Source organism: Mesoplodon bidens, assembly GCF_964165515.1.
Source record: "Mesoplodon bidens genome assembly, chromosome: 6".
In the NCBI taxonomy this organism is placed as follows: Eukaryota; Metazoa; Chordata; class Mammalia; order Artiodactyla; family Ziphiidae; genus Mesoplodon; species Mesoplodon bidens.
The window spans coordinates 94305605-94321971 of NC_138162.1; the positions used below are offsets into that span (position 1 = coordinate 94305605).

The window sequence follows — 16367 nt, forward strand, 5'->3', positions numbered from 1 at the left end:
ATTCTTGAATGATGACAAACTGGTAGAATTTCTTCTTTGCCTGATGGGATGAGGGCTTACATTATTATTAAATTTGAAATAAAAGAAGTAAATGAGCCTCTTCTTGACCAAACACTTGAAATTCACTTTAAGGAGAATACCAATATGGTGTTGTAGAATAACAAAATCTCATGCAAGAAGGGAGCCTAGTGATCACTCGATCCAGCCAACCATTTTGTAAATAAGGAACCTGAAATTGATCAAATGTGGACAACTTGCCCGAACTTAATATTCTGGTAATTAATCAAGCTGCGATTCAAACTCAGGTCTTGTGATTCCAGGTCTAGTTTATTTTTCCCATTATATTAGGCTTTGTTTAAATAGATATAATTTTAAAAGTACATGATACCTTTACTCACTGTGGGACAGTATTCCAACATGAAGGTTTTATTTCTATTTGCCTTTCCTTGAACCTAGGACAGTTGAGGACGACACACACACACACACACACACACACACACACACACTCAGTAAATCTTCATTGCTTGGACTATCAATCCATTGGTATTTTAGCATTTCCTTCAGAGATATGATGCATCCTAAGAAGGTATATTTTCAAATAGCGTATTTCAGATGAATTATCTAAATGTGTGGGGGTTAGTTCCTGAAAATCTATTTCTCAGTTAATTGCTAGTTAATGTTTTTCTATTTTTACCACCTTAATCTGCTATCCTTTACCTGGACTCTTAAAAAGGGCCTTCTAAAGTTTCTTCTTGAATCCTTGTTTATTTGTCTATAGGAAACTCCCCATAGATAATCTTTTTTTTTTTTTTTTTTTTTTTTTTTTTTGTGGTACGCGGGCCTCTCACTGCTGTGGCCTCTCCCATTGCTGAGCACAGGCTCCAGACCCGCAGGCTCAGCAGCCATGGCTCGCGGGCCCAGCCGCTGCGCAGCATGTGGGATCTTCCCGGACCGGGGCACGAAGCTGTGAACCCTGCATCGGCAGGCAGACTCTCAACCACTGTGCCACCAGGGAAGCCCCCCCCCAATAGATAATCTTAAAAAAATAAATTAGGTCATTTTTCTCCCATGTTTAAGCCTCCAAACCCAACTCTGCATTGCACTATCCTATTGTAATTGAATAAAATCAATATTTCTCACCATTGACTAAAAAGCTTACATGATATGGCATCTCCCAAATACTCCTTTGTTTGGTCTGCTATGACAAAAATACCATAGACTGTCTTTTTCTGTCTTATATCACTTATATATGGAATCTAAAAAAGCCAAAGTCATAAAAGCAAAGAGTAGAATGGTGGTTTCCAGGACTGGGGGTGGGGAAATTGGAAAAATGTTGGTCAAATGATATAAACTTGCAACTGGTATTGATAGGTAAGTAAGCCCTGGAGATTTAATGCACAGCATGGTGATTACAGTCAACAGTACTGTACTATAAACTTCAAAGTTGCTAAGAGACTAGATCATAATTATTCTCACCACAAAAAAATGATAATTACGGGACATGATAGAGGTGTTAGCTAATGCTACTGGTGGTAATCATACTGCAATATACAAATGTACCAAACCAACAAGTGTACACCTTGCACTTACATAATGTTATATTTCAACTATATCTCAAGAAAAAATACTATAGGCTGGGTGGCTTAAACACAAATATTTGTTTCTTATAATTCTGAAGTCGTATTTCCCCCAAATACTACTTCACTATTGAGTTGTAAGATCATCTTACATATCCTGGTTGCCAGTCTATGTTATGTATATATCTATATCTATATCTATATCTATATCTATATCTATATCTCATGAATATTTTCTCCAATCTTTGGCTTTCCCTTTCATTTTCTAATGGTGTCTTTAAAAGTGCAGAAATTTACAATTTTGATGTAGTTATAATTTTTTCTTTTATAATGATCAAAATGCTATTTTTAAAATTCTGCAGTAACATGGTTTTAATTATAAATTGGAAAGCAGATAGTATGGGTATGTGATTTTGTATCTCACGCAGAATTTGGCAGTCTGGTAGCTTGTGAATATTTTCTATTTGTGCTATTATTGCATGTATGAATTTATTTACGATAAATATACTTCTGTGATACATAGAGAATATTTAAATTGTCAGGATTTGCTATTTCCCCATAACTTTTTCCTCTCAATACTCTGAGGACTTGAAATGTTTCCTTTCTTAGTTGGTACAAGGCCTTTGTTGAGGTGGGGGGTGGACGGGAGAGAGATATAAAGAATGTAAAGAATACAAATAATAGCCCAGGTTATTCTCTATGAGGAAGAATGAAAGAGGGCAGAGGGGCAGAAGGATAGGGAACAATAAAGGAAGGGTGAGGACAGGAGAGAAGGGGTAAAAGGAAAGAGCAGTCACTATCAGGAATGGGATTTAGGAAAGGGAGTGTGTAACAAATCGTTCGGAATCCTAGCTGTGTGCTGCCTCCATCTTTAAAACAAATCAACACGATGTTCAGTGCTTTCTGGAGGTTGGTTTCCGTTTGTGTGCATTATCATACCTAGGCTGTGATATATTTGACATCCTAAATTTTCATGGAGTTTATTTCCCACTCTTTGACATCTGTGTATCTTACTGACACAACTTGAGTACTTCCTACTTTTTCTCATGTCCAATCACCATAAACTCATCAATACAAGGGACTATCATAATGCTTTTGTGATATCCAGATGACTAATCTCCCTATGGGCTATAATATTATAGACATCGGGAGACTTGGCATAGCACTCAAGTAAGACAGAGTTTGAGTGTACTTCTGTCTCTGTCAGATAGAAGTAAACTGCTCCATTATCTTTGCTGTTTGATGTGGAGACAACTATTCGCCAGATCAATAGCTGTATATCAGGAGTTAGAGATGTTTTGATTTGTTCCAGGAAAAAAAGGCCCATTGGGGGCTTCCCTGGTGGCGCAGTGGTTGAGAGTCCACCTGCCGATGCAGGGGACACGGGTTCATGCCCCAGTCCGGGAAGATCCCACATGCCGCAGAGCGGCTGGGCCCGTGAGCCATGGCCGCTGAGCCTGCACGTCCAGAGCCTGTGCTCCACAATGGGAGAGGTCACAACAGTGAGAGGCCCGCGTACTGCAAAAAAAAAAAAAAAAAAAAAAAAAAAAAAAAAAAGGCCCATAAAATCCAGCAGCTTTGATTAGAATTAGTACCTCATTATCTTATGATAATCAACAATCATTGTCCATGACTTATTTGCCTTTTTTCCAGGCCAAACAGATTATTTAAATGGGGCAGGTGATGGAGATTACCATCTGCATGGTTATTTTAGTCTCTGCAAATTCCCCAGATATGTGCTGTTGCTATTTTTTTGGTATTGTTTGCATGTAGGGACAGTTCCAGGAGCTTCCACTTGGCCCTTCCGATGTATTTTTTTCCAGTTGTGGCAAAATATGCATGACATAAAAGTTACCATCTTAACCATGTTTAGGTGTACCATTTAGTGGCATCAAGTACATTCACGTTGTTGTGCAACCATCATTACCATTCATCTCCAGGACTTTGTTCATCTTCCCAAACTGAAACTCTCTACCCATTAAACAACACCTCTCCATTCATCACTGCACCCAGACCCTGGCAATCACCATTCTATTATCTGTCTATATAAATTTGACTACTCTAGTACCTCATAGGACTGGAATCACAGTATTTGTGTTTTCTGTTCTGGCTTATTTCATTTAGCATAATGTCTTCAAAGTTCATCCGTATCGTAGTGTGTGTCAGAATTTTTACCTTTTAAAGGTCATTTAATATTCCATTGTATGTATATACTACATTTTGTTTATCAATTCCTCTGTTGATGGACATTTAGGTTGTTTCCATCTTTTGGCTATTGTGAATAATGCTGCTAAGAACATGAAATTACAAACATCTGTTCAAGTCCCTGCTTTTAATTCCTTTGGATATATACTCTGAAGTAGAATAGCTAGATCGTATGGTAATTCTGTTTAATTTTTTGAGGAACTGCAATGGAGAAGGGTTCAGATTTCTACACATCCATGCCAATACTTGTTATTTATTATTGTTTTTAATAATAGCTATCCTAATGGATGTCAGGCAGTAGCCGTTCTTAATAGCACTTACGTTGTTTGAGAGTTCTGTCATTTTCCAAGTATGTGTACTCCAAAAATATATTCAGATATGGGGAAATATAGTGTAGGTCACTGCACAGGATTTCTAGTGAGGTGAACTTGTGTCAAAATTCCAATTATCACATGGCTTCCATAAGCCCTATTATGACCTGAAGACCACAGTGATGTTTTGGAACCTCAGGTGTGTAAATTTATTTTAATAATCTCTGAAAAATTCTGAGTTTTCCACTTTTCTTTCTAAACATTCCCCCTGGAAAATTGTAAACCCCTTTGAGGTAGACCTGGAGAAAAAAAAATCACACTCTATACTTTTGACAGTGTTGCAGCAAAGTTTCTGAAGCTATTGTAGCCACCTGATCTCTGGTTTAGGTCTGGGCGAGGCTGTAATTTTCACTCCTGGAAAATCAATGCAGGTTTCTGCTCATTGTGCTTGAATTTTATTTTCATTTATACCGTTCAAGCCTGCTCATCAATGTACTTCCCAGTGTAAATGTGATTAATCTGTTACTGCTGGAAGTCACTTTGGGTCAAAATACTGCCACTCTGCCCTGCTGACCTTTATGATAATTGCACTCACCTTGTTTCTCATATTAAATGCTACCACTTAACCTCTGCTACTCTGTAACCCCATATTCCTGTTAAAAGCACAGGGGCCATTTCATTGGTGCTATCCCGCATTGTCATCTTTAGCCCACAGAAGACAGATGCCACAGAGGTTTTCAAGGATGCTTGTATTTCTCTCATCAATGAATGTCTTAATGTCTTGAAGAAGAATGTTATCGATGACCTCTGTGGGGGCATAACTGTGGGATAGTTGAGTGGGTTTCACATACTTAATCCAATCCAACATTCCCATTTTAAGTACATGGATTCTGTCAGATAAATTATGGCATCTTGCCCTCTTTGAATGTTGCTGACTATTGAATCTATGTTTCAGTCAGCCAAACAAGCCAACGATTAGAGCCAATTCCATCAGCTAGAGCTAATACTTTGAATCTCAGGTAAGTTCTTTATAATAAATTCAACCCCTTCCAACTTTATATTCCATCTTTCTCAGTCTAGCACTTATAAAACATAAGCCAGGGCTTCCCTGGTGGCACAGTGGTTGAGAGTCCACCTGCCGATGCAGGGGACACGGGTTCGTGCCCCGGTCCAGGAGGATCCCACATGCCACGGAGTGGCTGGGCCCATGAGCCATGGCCACTGAGCCTGCGTGTCCGGAGCCTGTGCTCCGCAATGGGAGAGGCCACAACAGTGAGAGCCCCGCGTACTGCAAAACAACAAACAAAAAAACCCAAAAAACCATATGCCACACACACATTCTACAGGTTTCTGCTGATACACATTAGCAGGATATAGCATTTCTTTTGATGTATATGCTAACTCCTACCAGGGTGGACATTATACTTGCCTCCTGGGGCCTGGTGGAATCTGACTGTAGTTATTAGGATGCAGTAAGTGCTGATGTGGGTGGGTCTTGAGAAAAGTAGAAATTTCCTTGAAAACTAACCTATTTAGATGAGGTCTTTAGAGATATGTTAAGTAAGGGAAGGTTAGTTTCCTCAAATGGGGAGGAAGAAGGGTGGCTTCCTTTGGCGAGGAAACCACAGGAAGATTTGGGTTAAAAATTTTCATATTAATCTGAGTCTGCCTACCTGCACTTATCCTAAATACTCAATATATCCTTATCTTAATACCCAGCTCTTCCTGATCAATGTCCTGATATTAATCTGTGAGACTTAGCACAGATGTACGTTGAACTTGGATTTTAATTCTGCAACTCACACTTTTAGATTTGAAACTTGATCCTCAGCCATGTCTGCTGTGTGGCTATAAGACATGAGAAAATTTTAAGGCCCTCAGTGTGGCTCTCTGTGTCTTCCCATGCCTGGATCTGAGAGTTTAAACACCTAACACCTTTTAACATTAAGTGTAAACATTTTCATTTTGTAAGCTCTCTGGTGCTATAAGAAGCAGCTAATGGTCCCCGTGGAGCTTGTAGTTACTACTGCTGTAATAGACAAAATCAGCTGCCGCTTGACATGTAAAAGTATTGTCTTCAACTGGCAATATGTTCAAAGCAAATATTGCTGGTAATTTATTTATTGCTTCCACTACTCGGAAGAAACACTTGTCTTTGCATTGGCAGTGGAGTCACTACTACATTCAAGCTCAAAACCTTATTCCAGAGTCCCATCTTGAGCATCTTTTTCCTGGGATTACTCATGCAGGACAGGAAATCTGCTTCAGGAAGTTTAGAAAGTAGATTTTAATAAAAGGAGCTTGTTTCAAAAGTTATAAAAGCTGGAGTCAAATGAAATAGGAAGGCAACCTAGAGTTTGGAAAGACTGAATCCCCTAAGCAGAACGGTAATGAATGTAGAGACTGCTGGTGGGTGCTGGGAACATGGAGGGAGAAGCCCTTGAGCAGGAATTGGACGCATGAGGGAGACGAAGCCTCAGTTGTATGTACAACTCAAAGAAAGAGGGCCTTCTGGGTTCTCCCCTATCCCCTTCTTCCAAACTCTCACCAGTCCTTCCTTTACTCAAAATTAATTGGAAGCTAGTTGCCAGTGAATCCTGGGAAACCGAGTTTTCAGGAGTCAGTCCTCTAAAATAAAAATCAGAGCTGGAAAAAGAGAAATAGTCTTTAAAAATTATTCACACAAATATGCCATCCCTTTACAATAACTTCTCACATTCCAGTTCACTTGTTCAAATACCCCACCACTATGATAGTACTTTGACGCAAAGTCTGTTTACTCCCTTGCTTTCTCCTGATACTGCCTTTGTATCTCTCCTTACTCTCTTACATTCCAGTGTCCATTATCTAATAGTGTGTTTGTCCCTAGCCCTGTTCCAGTGTCTTTTAGTTATGCTGGATCAACCCAAACCATTGCTTTCTCTTTTCTTGATCTCCAGCTTTCAAAGTCTTCCCAAGTAAAGTGTATAATAGTTTAGATGGTTTCCTTTATAAATTCATGATCACTAACCTCAAAGGTCCTTTAATATTGCCCTTTAATTCTGCTACATTAATCTGGACCCATCATTTCCCACTCTTTACAGTTTGTTCTCTCTTTCTGCACTGTTCTTTGTTTTTTTAAAAAAATCTTTATTGGAGTATAATTGCTTTACAATGTTGTGTTAGTTTCTGCTGTATAACAAAGTGATTCAGCTAGTGCACTCTTCTTAAATGGCATGTCCCCACCATTTGCTATAATATCAGGAGATAATCTCTTTTAATTCACAGAAAAGAAAAGAAAAAACATTAGGAGAACTTTCCTGTTCATTAACATAATAGAGTTACTACATCTGCTGCCATCTTTATCTCCTTTGGTAATTTAACAGAACAGAAGCTCTATTCCTACTAAACCCAATTCCCTTACTCCTGATTTGGATTGCATCACCTTGCACTCTCTAAGGATCCTTATTTTGTTCAATACCTTCTCTAATCTGGATCTTTTCCACTATCGTTTTTAAACATTCTAAAATCTTCCAAATTGGGAAAAATAATAAAGAAGAGTAAAGCAAAAAAGAAAAGCAAAACCAAACTCACCTTTCTCCACCTGACTTCTATTACTAATTACCACACTATCTCTTCTTCAAAGGCACAGTTTTTAAAATAATTCTTGAAAATGTTTTTCTATATCTTGGCAATTGTGAATAATGCTTCAATGAACATGAGAGTGCAATCTTTTTGAGATCCTGATTTCAGTTCTCTTATACATATACACACACACACACACACACATATATATATACATATATATATATACATATATCCATTCAGAAGTGGGATTGCTAAATCATATGATAGTTCTATTTTTAATTTTTCGAGAAGCCTCCATACTGTTTTCCATAGTGACTATATACCATTTTGTATTCCCACCAACAGTGTACAAGAGATCCAATTTCTCCATATTCTCTCTGGTGCTTGTTACCTTTGTATTTTTGAAACTAAGCATCCTAACAGGTGTGAGGTGATATCTCTTTGTGATTTTGATTTGCATTGCCCTGATGATTAGCGATGCTGAGTACCTTTTCATATACATTTTGGCCATTCATATGTGTTCTTTGGAAAATGTATATTCAAGTTCTTGGCCCATTTCTTAATTGAGTTATTTGGTTTATTTGCTACTTAGTTGTGGGAATTCCTTATAAATTTTGGATATTTACCTCTTACCAGATATATGATTTTCAAATATTTTCTCCCATTCCATTGGTTACCTTTCCATTCTGTTGGTTGTTTCCTTTGCTGTGCAGGAGCTTTTTATTTTGATGTAGTTCTACTTGTCTATTTTTGCTTCTGTGGTCTGTGCTTTTAGTGTCATAGCCAATAAATCATTGCCAAGATCAATGTCAAGAAGCTTTTCCCAAACTGTCCATCGACAGATGAATGGTTCAAAACATGTAGTATATATTTACAATGGAATATTTTCAACTTTAAAAGAAGAAGGAGGTTCTACCATTGTGGCAACAGGGATGAACCTGGAGGACAATAAGCTAAGTAAACAAGCCAGTCACAGAAGGACACATACTGCCTAATTCCATTTATATGAGGTACCTAAAATAATCAGACTTCATGGAAGCAGAGAATAGAATGTTGGTTGCCAGGGGCTGGGGAAAGGGAGAAATGGGGAGCTGTTGTTCAGCAGGTATGAATTTTCAGTTATACAAGATGAATAAATTCGAGAAATCTGCTGTACAAGTAGTGTCTGTAGTTAACAATAGTGTTAAGCACTTAAAATTAGTTAAGAGGGTCAATTTCATGTTAAGTGTTCTTACCACACACAGAAAAAATGGGACACAAGCTTTTGGAGGGGACAGATACGTCTATTACCTTGATTGTGTTAATTGTCTCATGGGTTTATGCATATGTCCAAACTCATCAAATAGTATACATTAAACATGTGCCATTTTTTGTGCATCAGTTGTGCCTCCATAAAGCTGTTTAAAAATGTTTATCTATATTTGATACCTTCACTTTATTACTTCCTTCTCATGCTTCAACCCACTCCCAATAGAATCCATCTTTTATTACTCCAATAAAAAGGTACTTCATAAGTTATTTCCAAATCCATGGATGTGATGTGAAAATTTTATCTCCTACTTACTTGATCTGTAAGTAGGATTTGCTTCTGTCTTTGAGACTTGATTTTCCTTGACCCAAAAACTCCTCTGGTTTTCCTCTAATCTCTGCGGCAGTTCATTCTCTATCTTCTTTGCAGGTGCGTATCCTTCTCCTCAGACATGAAATGTTGAAATTCTTCAAAATTCAGTTCTAGGCCATTATGTCCCCTCACTCTAGAACTCATAATATGATTTCACAGAAACACACAGCTTCAGTTACCAACTCCATAAAGTTTGGACATTTGTGTACCTGAGACCTCTAATCTGAATTCTGTAAATCCAGTTGCCTATTTAACATCTAAATCTGTTCATTTAAAATATACATAAAGCTAAATACTCATGGTCTCCCTAAACTACCGAATCTCTCCTCCTTCATTTTCATTTGTCTTAGTGTGTAGTGACACCATTCACCCAGTTGTATAAACCAGGCACCTAACAATAATCCTTGAGTTCAACCTCTCACATCAGCCACTATATCCTATCCATTATCAATCTTATCCATTTTACCTCCTAGATACTTCCTTAATCTACCTAATGTTCTCTATCTACTCATCGTTGTAAGTGGTCAATTAATGCATGAATATAAATTTCCCTGATTGCTTTGCTTGGTACCTATAGTTTTTATGGCAGAAAAATTTATATAAAAATAATCCGTTCATCTTCCCTATATCTTCCCTTCTGTTCCTCCATCCTCCTGTCCCCATTTCAAGCAAGTATCCAGGACTCCGTAGAAACCTCTTCCTCAGGAAATATGCCATTTCTAAGCATCAAGGTGTGAAGGAGGAGATTACAAGGCAGTTGGAGGATTAAAAGCCAGTGAGTACAACAAGCACTGCCTGACACTACCTTGTTACTGGATAGAGCCTTGGAGCTGCACCAACTCATTAGAGGGATGTAGTTGAGAGAGATATAGGGAAGGCATGTAATAGGCATGGCGTATCTATCTCATCGAATATTTCAGCATCGCAAACATTATACAGGAACATTTATAAATGGGACATAAAGGTACAGGTGTCCCGGTCTCAGAAGACCAGAAGGACCTCCACAACACTTTCATGTTACAGGGTTTTTATACCACTTTGGTTGTATAAGGTACCTCTAATAATGGCTGAGTCTAAATTCTCTACCTGCTCAGTTATTTAAAGAATTAAATTCATTTAAATCAAGTAAAGAAACAGTAGGTTTATAGAAGCTCATAACTGCTTACTTTTTAAAAATTTTTTATTTATTTATTATTTTTGGCTCTGTGTTGGGTCTTCGTTGCTGCGCGCGAGCTTTTTCTAGTTGCGGAGAGTGGGGGCTACTCTTTGTTGCAGTGTGCGGGCTTCTCATCGCGGTGGCTTCTCGTTGCGGAGCATGGGCTCTAGGTGCGCGGCCTTCAGTAGTTGTGGCGCACAGGCTCTAGAGCGCAGGCTCAGTAGTTGCGGCACACGGGCTTAGTTGCTCCGTGGTATGTGGGATCTTCCGGAACCAATAGAACGTTATATTCCTTCCTTTTATCAATTTTAAAGGTTTAAAATGCTTTCGATTTTTTTCTTCTTTGACAAACTCAAAGAAGGACTTTTATCTATGAGGTCCACACTTGATATTCTCAGTCAGAAGTCATCTGCCCAAGGAGGGCCTAGCATCTGAGGCCAACAGTCACATCCATGTCCCTCAGATAGGACCGTGTATCCTGGAGCTCAGGCTCCAGGCTCTGCTCAGAGGCTCTCAGAGGCTCAGCATTGCTGCTCTGATCAGCCCAGCATAAAGGAAGGCTCTGTTGAGTGAGGCCTGACGTGAGAACGTGAGGCATGATCAAGCAATGGAGAACTCTCTTCTCCTGCAGAGATCCCAAACTCTCTAAATAACCCAACCCAGGGCCGCAAAGTTATGCTTGGGATTTTATCCTGCAATCTCCAAACGCTCAGATGGGCCATGGGCTTCAACTGGAAGCCTTAGTCCCCCCAGAACTACTGGCCTTGCCTGGCCTATGATGTTCTATCCTCTCCTTGAACTTCCTAACTTAGGTGTCTCTCTGACCCAACCAATCTCACTGAGAAATGTGAGCAGGGGAACAAGAAAATAAAGAATCATTCTTTGAGAGGCAACTTTTGGTTCCAGCCCCAACACTTAAAGAGCTTGAGAGTCATTACTCCAGTCTTTAGAAGAAGCAAAATCTGAACCAATTGAAAGTCAGTGACTTTTCTTGTAGCATTAGAGAATTAAGGTCACAGGGCAAATCACTCCAAAATCTTCATAGAGGGTGAATGTAGAGAATCATAGTTGAGGTCAGCTTACCTCAAGCAGAGGCCACTGGAGCTATAAATTGATAGGAACACTTAAAAGGACCCTTTGACAAATTGCTAGAGGATGCACATGGGCTAACATGAGAGCGAGAAACTCCTAGGGTCATTATCTTAGGGGGGCCTCCACCTATTCATGGGTTTCGCCTATGGGAACCCCACCAGGTTCTCACAGTGAAGAGCCATGAAAAATTCTGATGTTTCTGGTGGAGGAGTGTGGGAATGGGAAGAAAAGTAACAATTTTGAAAACATTCTGAAATATCCCCTGAATGTTCTCCATAACAGAAGCTTACTCCGCAGAGGAAAAGACTACCAGAGACTTATCCCACATGGGAGAAGGGAAGTTATCCAACTCCAGTTCCCTCTAGCTTTCTTATCTCTTCTAAAAAGTGAAAAGAAAGAAAGAGAGAAAAGAGTTAGAAACACCTGTGAAGAACGCAGGGACACAGGACCACTAAACGACAGATTTAATCATATCGCCTCCCCCCCAGCTCCTTACTACCACCTCAACAGGGCTCCAGTATGGTAACAGAGGATCATAGCCGAAAGAGCTGCAAGGCATAGGCTCTATATAAGGAGGAGACTTAGGGAAATCTGAAGACACCAAGGGAGATTAAAACAAGGACACTATAGGAAATTGAAGTCTCTGACATATACAGCTACAGTAAATATTAAACACAACCAACACCTACCTGGGTTAACATAAAACTTCACACTAAGGTCTGTTTACTTCAGTTCCTATTACCCAATACATTATGTCTGGCTTTTCAACAAGAAATTACAAGGTATGATAAAAAGGCAAGAAAAAACAGTCTGAATAGATAAAGCAAGCATCAGATCCACATTCAGATATGACAGAGATTTTTGAATTGTCATACATGGAATCCAAAATAACCATCGTTTCATGTTAAGGGCTCTAATGGAAAAAGCAGAAACATGCAAGAACAGATGAGCAATAAGCAGAGAGAGGGAAACTCTAAGAAAGAATCAAAAGGAAATGTTGGAAACCAAAAACACTATAACAGAAATGAAGAATGCTTTTAATTGGCTCATCTGTATATTGCCTATGGCCAGGGAAAGAGTAAGTGAGTTTGAAAATATGTCTGTCAGTAGAAACTTTGCAAACTGAAATGCAAAGAGAAAAAGAATTTTTAAAAAAACCTTTAACTCAGAATATCCAAGAACTGTGAGACAGTTTCAAAATGTGTAATATACATGTAATTGAAATACCAAAAGGAGAAGAAAGAGAGAAGAGAGAATAAGAAATATTTGAAGAAATAACAGCCCAGGATTTTCCAAAATTAATGACGGATTAACCATAGATTGTGGGAGCTCAGAGAACACCAAGCATATAAATACGAAGAACGTCTATACCTGGACATATTTTATTAAAACTGTAGGAAGCTGAAAGATAAAATCTTGAAAGAATACAGAAGAAAGTAATATCCTGCCTCTAAAGGAACAAGGATAAGAATTATGGGCTTATCATAAACCATGCAAGCAAGAAGAGAATTGAGTGAAATATTTAAAGTGTTGCAAGAAAAAAAATCACCCTAGAACTTTGTGTCTAGTGAAATTATCCTTCAAAAGTGAAGGAGAAATAAAAACTTTCTCAAACAAAAACTGAGATACTCATCAGCAGCAGATTTGCCCTGGAATAAATGTTTAAAAAGTTCTTCAAGGAGAAGGAAAAGGACAACTCAGCTCTACATAAAGGAAGGGAAAAGAAGGAATAAATGAAGGTAAAACAAAACTTTTATTTTTCTTATTCTCAGTTGACCTAATAATACTAATGATAGTGTATTGGGTGATTATAGTATATGGATAAGTGAAATAAATGACATCAGTGTTACAAGGGACAGGAGGGAGGAATTGGGAACTCTGTTATAATGGAACCTGCACTACCTATGAAGTGGTATAATGTTCTATATAAAAGTGGCCTTAGATTAGTTGTAAATGTATATTACAAATTCATGGGCAACCATGAAAATATTTTTTAAAGAAGAATACTTGACATGCTAAGAGAAGAGAGAAATGGAATCTTATAAACTGCTTGTTTAAAATCAGAAAAGGCAAAAAAAGAGAAGAAGAAAAAAAGAATACACATAATAAATACTAAACAGTTACAGATATGGCAGATATTAATCCAACTATATAAAAAAATCACTAAATGTAAGTGTTCTAAATTCACCAATTAAAAGACAGACTGTCAGTGGATAAACCAAGATCCAATTATTTGTTGTCTACAAAACACCCACTTTAAATATAAAGACACAGATGATTAAAAGTAAAGGGAAAGAGAAAACTGTTCCATGGTAACACAGATGAAAGAAAGCAGGAGGAACTATATTAATTTCAGACAAAGCAGGCTTCAGAACAAGGAAAGTTATGAGGGATAAAGCGGGGCAGTACATAACAACAAAGGGGTCAACTCTCCAAGAAGACACAACAATCCTTAACGTGTACAGTCTAACAACAGACTGTCAAAATATGTGAGGCAAAAACTGGTCCAACTGCAAGGAGAATTAGGTGAATCCACTGTTATTTTTGGAGACTTCAACACCCCTCTATGAGAAATGGACAGGTTCAGCAGGCGGAAAATCAGTAAGGATATAGTTGACCTAAACAGCACCATCAATCAACTTGATCTAATTGACATTTGTAGAATACTTCATCCAACAACAGAATATGCATTCTTCTCAAGCACACATGGAGCACTGACCAAAATAAACCACATCTTGGGCCACAAAACACACCTTAACAAATATAAAATAGAAATCATACAAAGTATATTTTCAGACCATAATGGACTTCAACTAGAAATCAATTACAGAAAAATAGCTGGAAATGCCAAAATGTTTGGAGAGTAAACAACATGCTACTAAAACATGGGTCAAGGAAGAAATATCAAGAGAAAAAATATTTTAAACTAAATGAAAATTAAAATACAACTTGTCAAAATTTGTGAGCTGCAGAAAAAGCAGTACTTAGAGGGAAACTGATACCATTGAATGCATCTATTTGAAAAGATTTAATATCTTTGAGGGACTCTGGTTTGCTGACCTGATCGATTTCTCCCTGTTTCCAAAATATTGGGAAACATGAATTCCTCCTTAGGTAGCACAGTGCCAGAAGAAGGAGCCCCACCCAATACACAAAGGCAAGGATGGGAAAACCTAGGAAGTTGAGCTGGAGCTCAGCCATGGTGCAGTAAGGCTCCTCAGACAAAGAAGAGGGTCCAGATCATCAGAAGTGCGTTGCTGCCTCAAGCATCTGGGCATTGAAAGTGCACATTCTAGACTAGAGTTCTAGGCCCACATTACAGAGGTTAAGCGTAAACACCAAAGGTTCTTGAGGGTGAGGGAGGGGACAACACAAGAGAGAGAAACCCACAATCCTTCCCCCACCATCCAACCCAGCAGATCTATCCATCCCTCCAGGGCCCTTTAGATACCTCTAACCCACCTTCCAACCCACACATTTACATACCATATATTTACCTTAGTGAAAATTTCTATTTATTCCACACGTTACCCAGATATTACCTGAGACCCTTTTACTGCTTGGTGATCTACCTTTGGACCCCACATAATATTTAAAACTCTTCTATGCCAAGGGATTTTTACCTCCAAGCCTTCAACTACAGCTTCCCCTCATACATAATGTGTTCTCACCTGTATGAAGCCAGAAACGTAGTCAGAAGAAATATACGCCCCCATATCTCCTCAAAAGAATTCACATTCACCAAAAAGTGTAAGAGTGCAGAGTAGCCTGTACCAGTGAACAGGAAGCATGACAAAAAGGGAAACAAGGGCATGGCACACCCATGAACCTATGGCAAACAACTTAAAAAGCTTTAGTAGTTCTTTTTTTCCTAAAATCCCTCTTCGGCTATTTAGCCCCCTAAGGTTCTCAAATCTAGCCTCCTCCAGCCATACAGTGTCTCATCCTGCTGCTTGCTCCCTCTTCTGAAAAATCCCTCTCAAAACATTTAAAATTTTTTTTTTTTATTTTACAGAACACAACCCGAAGGCCCAAACACACCCTGATTTAAGGAGTGGGCTTCTCTTTAACATAACTTCTAATGAGCACAATATTTAGCAATACGTTTTAGCTTTTTGGAATCACACTCATGGTTACTTCTTCTATGAAAAGTTTTATGATTTTTTTCCCCATCTACTTTCTTACTTGCCACCAAAATTCCTGTTGGCATCTCCATACCTTTTTAAACAATGATGTCATTTTTGTTGATGTGTATATGTATTTATTTCATCTCCCCATGCTAGTCATTTAATAGTTGTAGCCCTTGTGCCTTCATTATTTAGATTATAAACTGCTGAAATTAAGCTGTGTCATTTCCTTACTTTGCTTGCCTGTATTCCCTCGTTGAGTCTGATGAATCAGTCTTGACCCCAGATACCTAATTCTCTCCCTCCCCTATGAGGAGGATACTAGTAAGGACAGCTCCTTTCTTTACCTGTCTTCTCCTGCAGCCACAGCTCCACTCTTGTCTGTACCCAAAAGGAGGGTCCATTTCAAGCCCACTCCATCTCACATACCTTCCTCCCTTGACTGCAGGAGGTGTATCTGTTCAGAAAAACCCCTCCACATATCTTTGTATCTCTGGTATTGTTTTTTTTTTTTATAGAAAGTTTGGTCCTGACTGTCCCTGAGGTCCCTAGGATTCACAACTGTAAAAACATCCTCTAAAGTCTGAGCAATATAAGCTCCACCAAAAGAATTTCCAGGATAGAAGGGGTCATAAAAATGACACATCAAATATATTCTTCAAAAAGTGGCCTTGTCATAAAAAAAGAAAGACTGAGAAACACTGATCCAGA

General features: G+C 38.6%; 1 long non-coding RNA gene across 5 annotated transcripts in view; it reads left to right on the forward strand.

Annotated features, from left to right (window-relative positions):
- The window catches only part of LOC308619363, a 178488-nt gene that overhangs the window by 75445 nt on the left and 86676 nt on the right, over window positions 1–16367 (forward strand). The window lies entirely within an intron of this gene.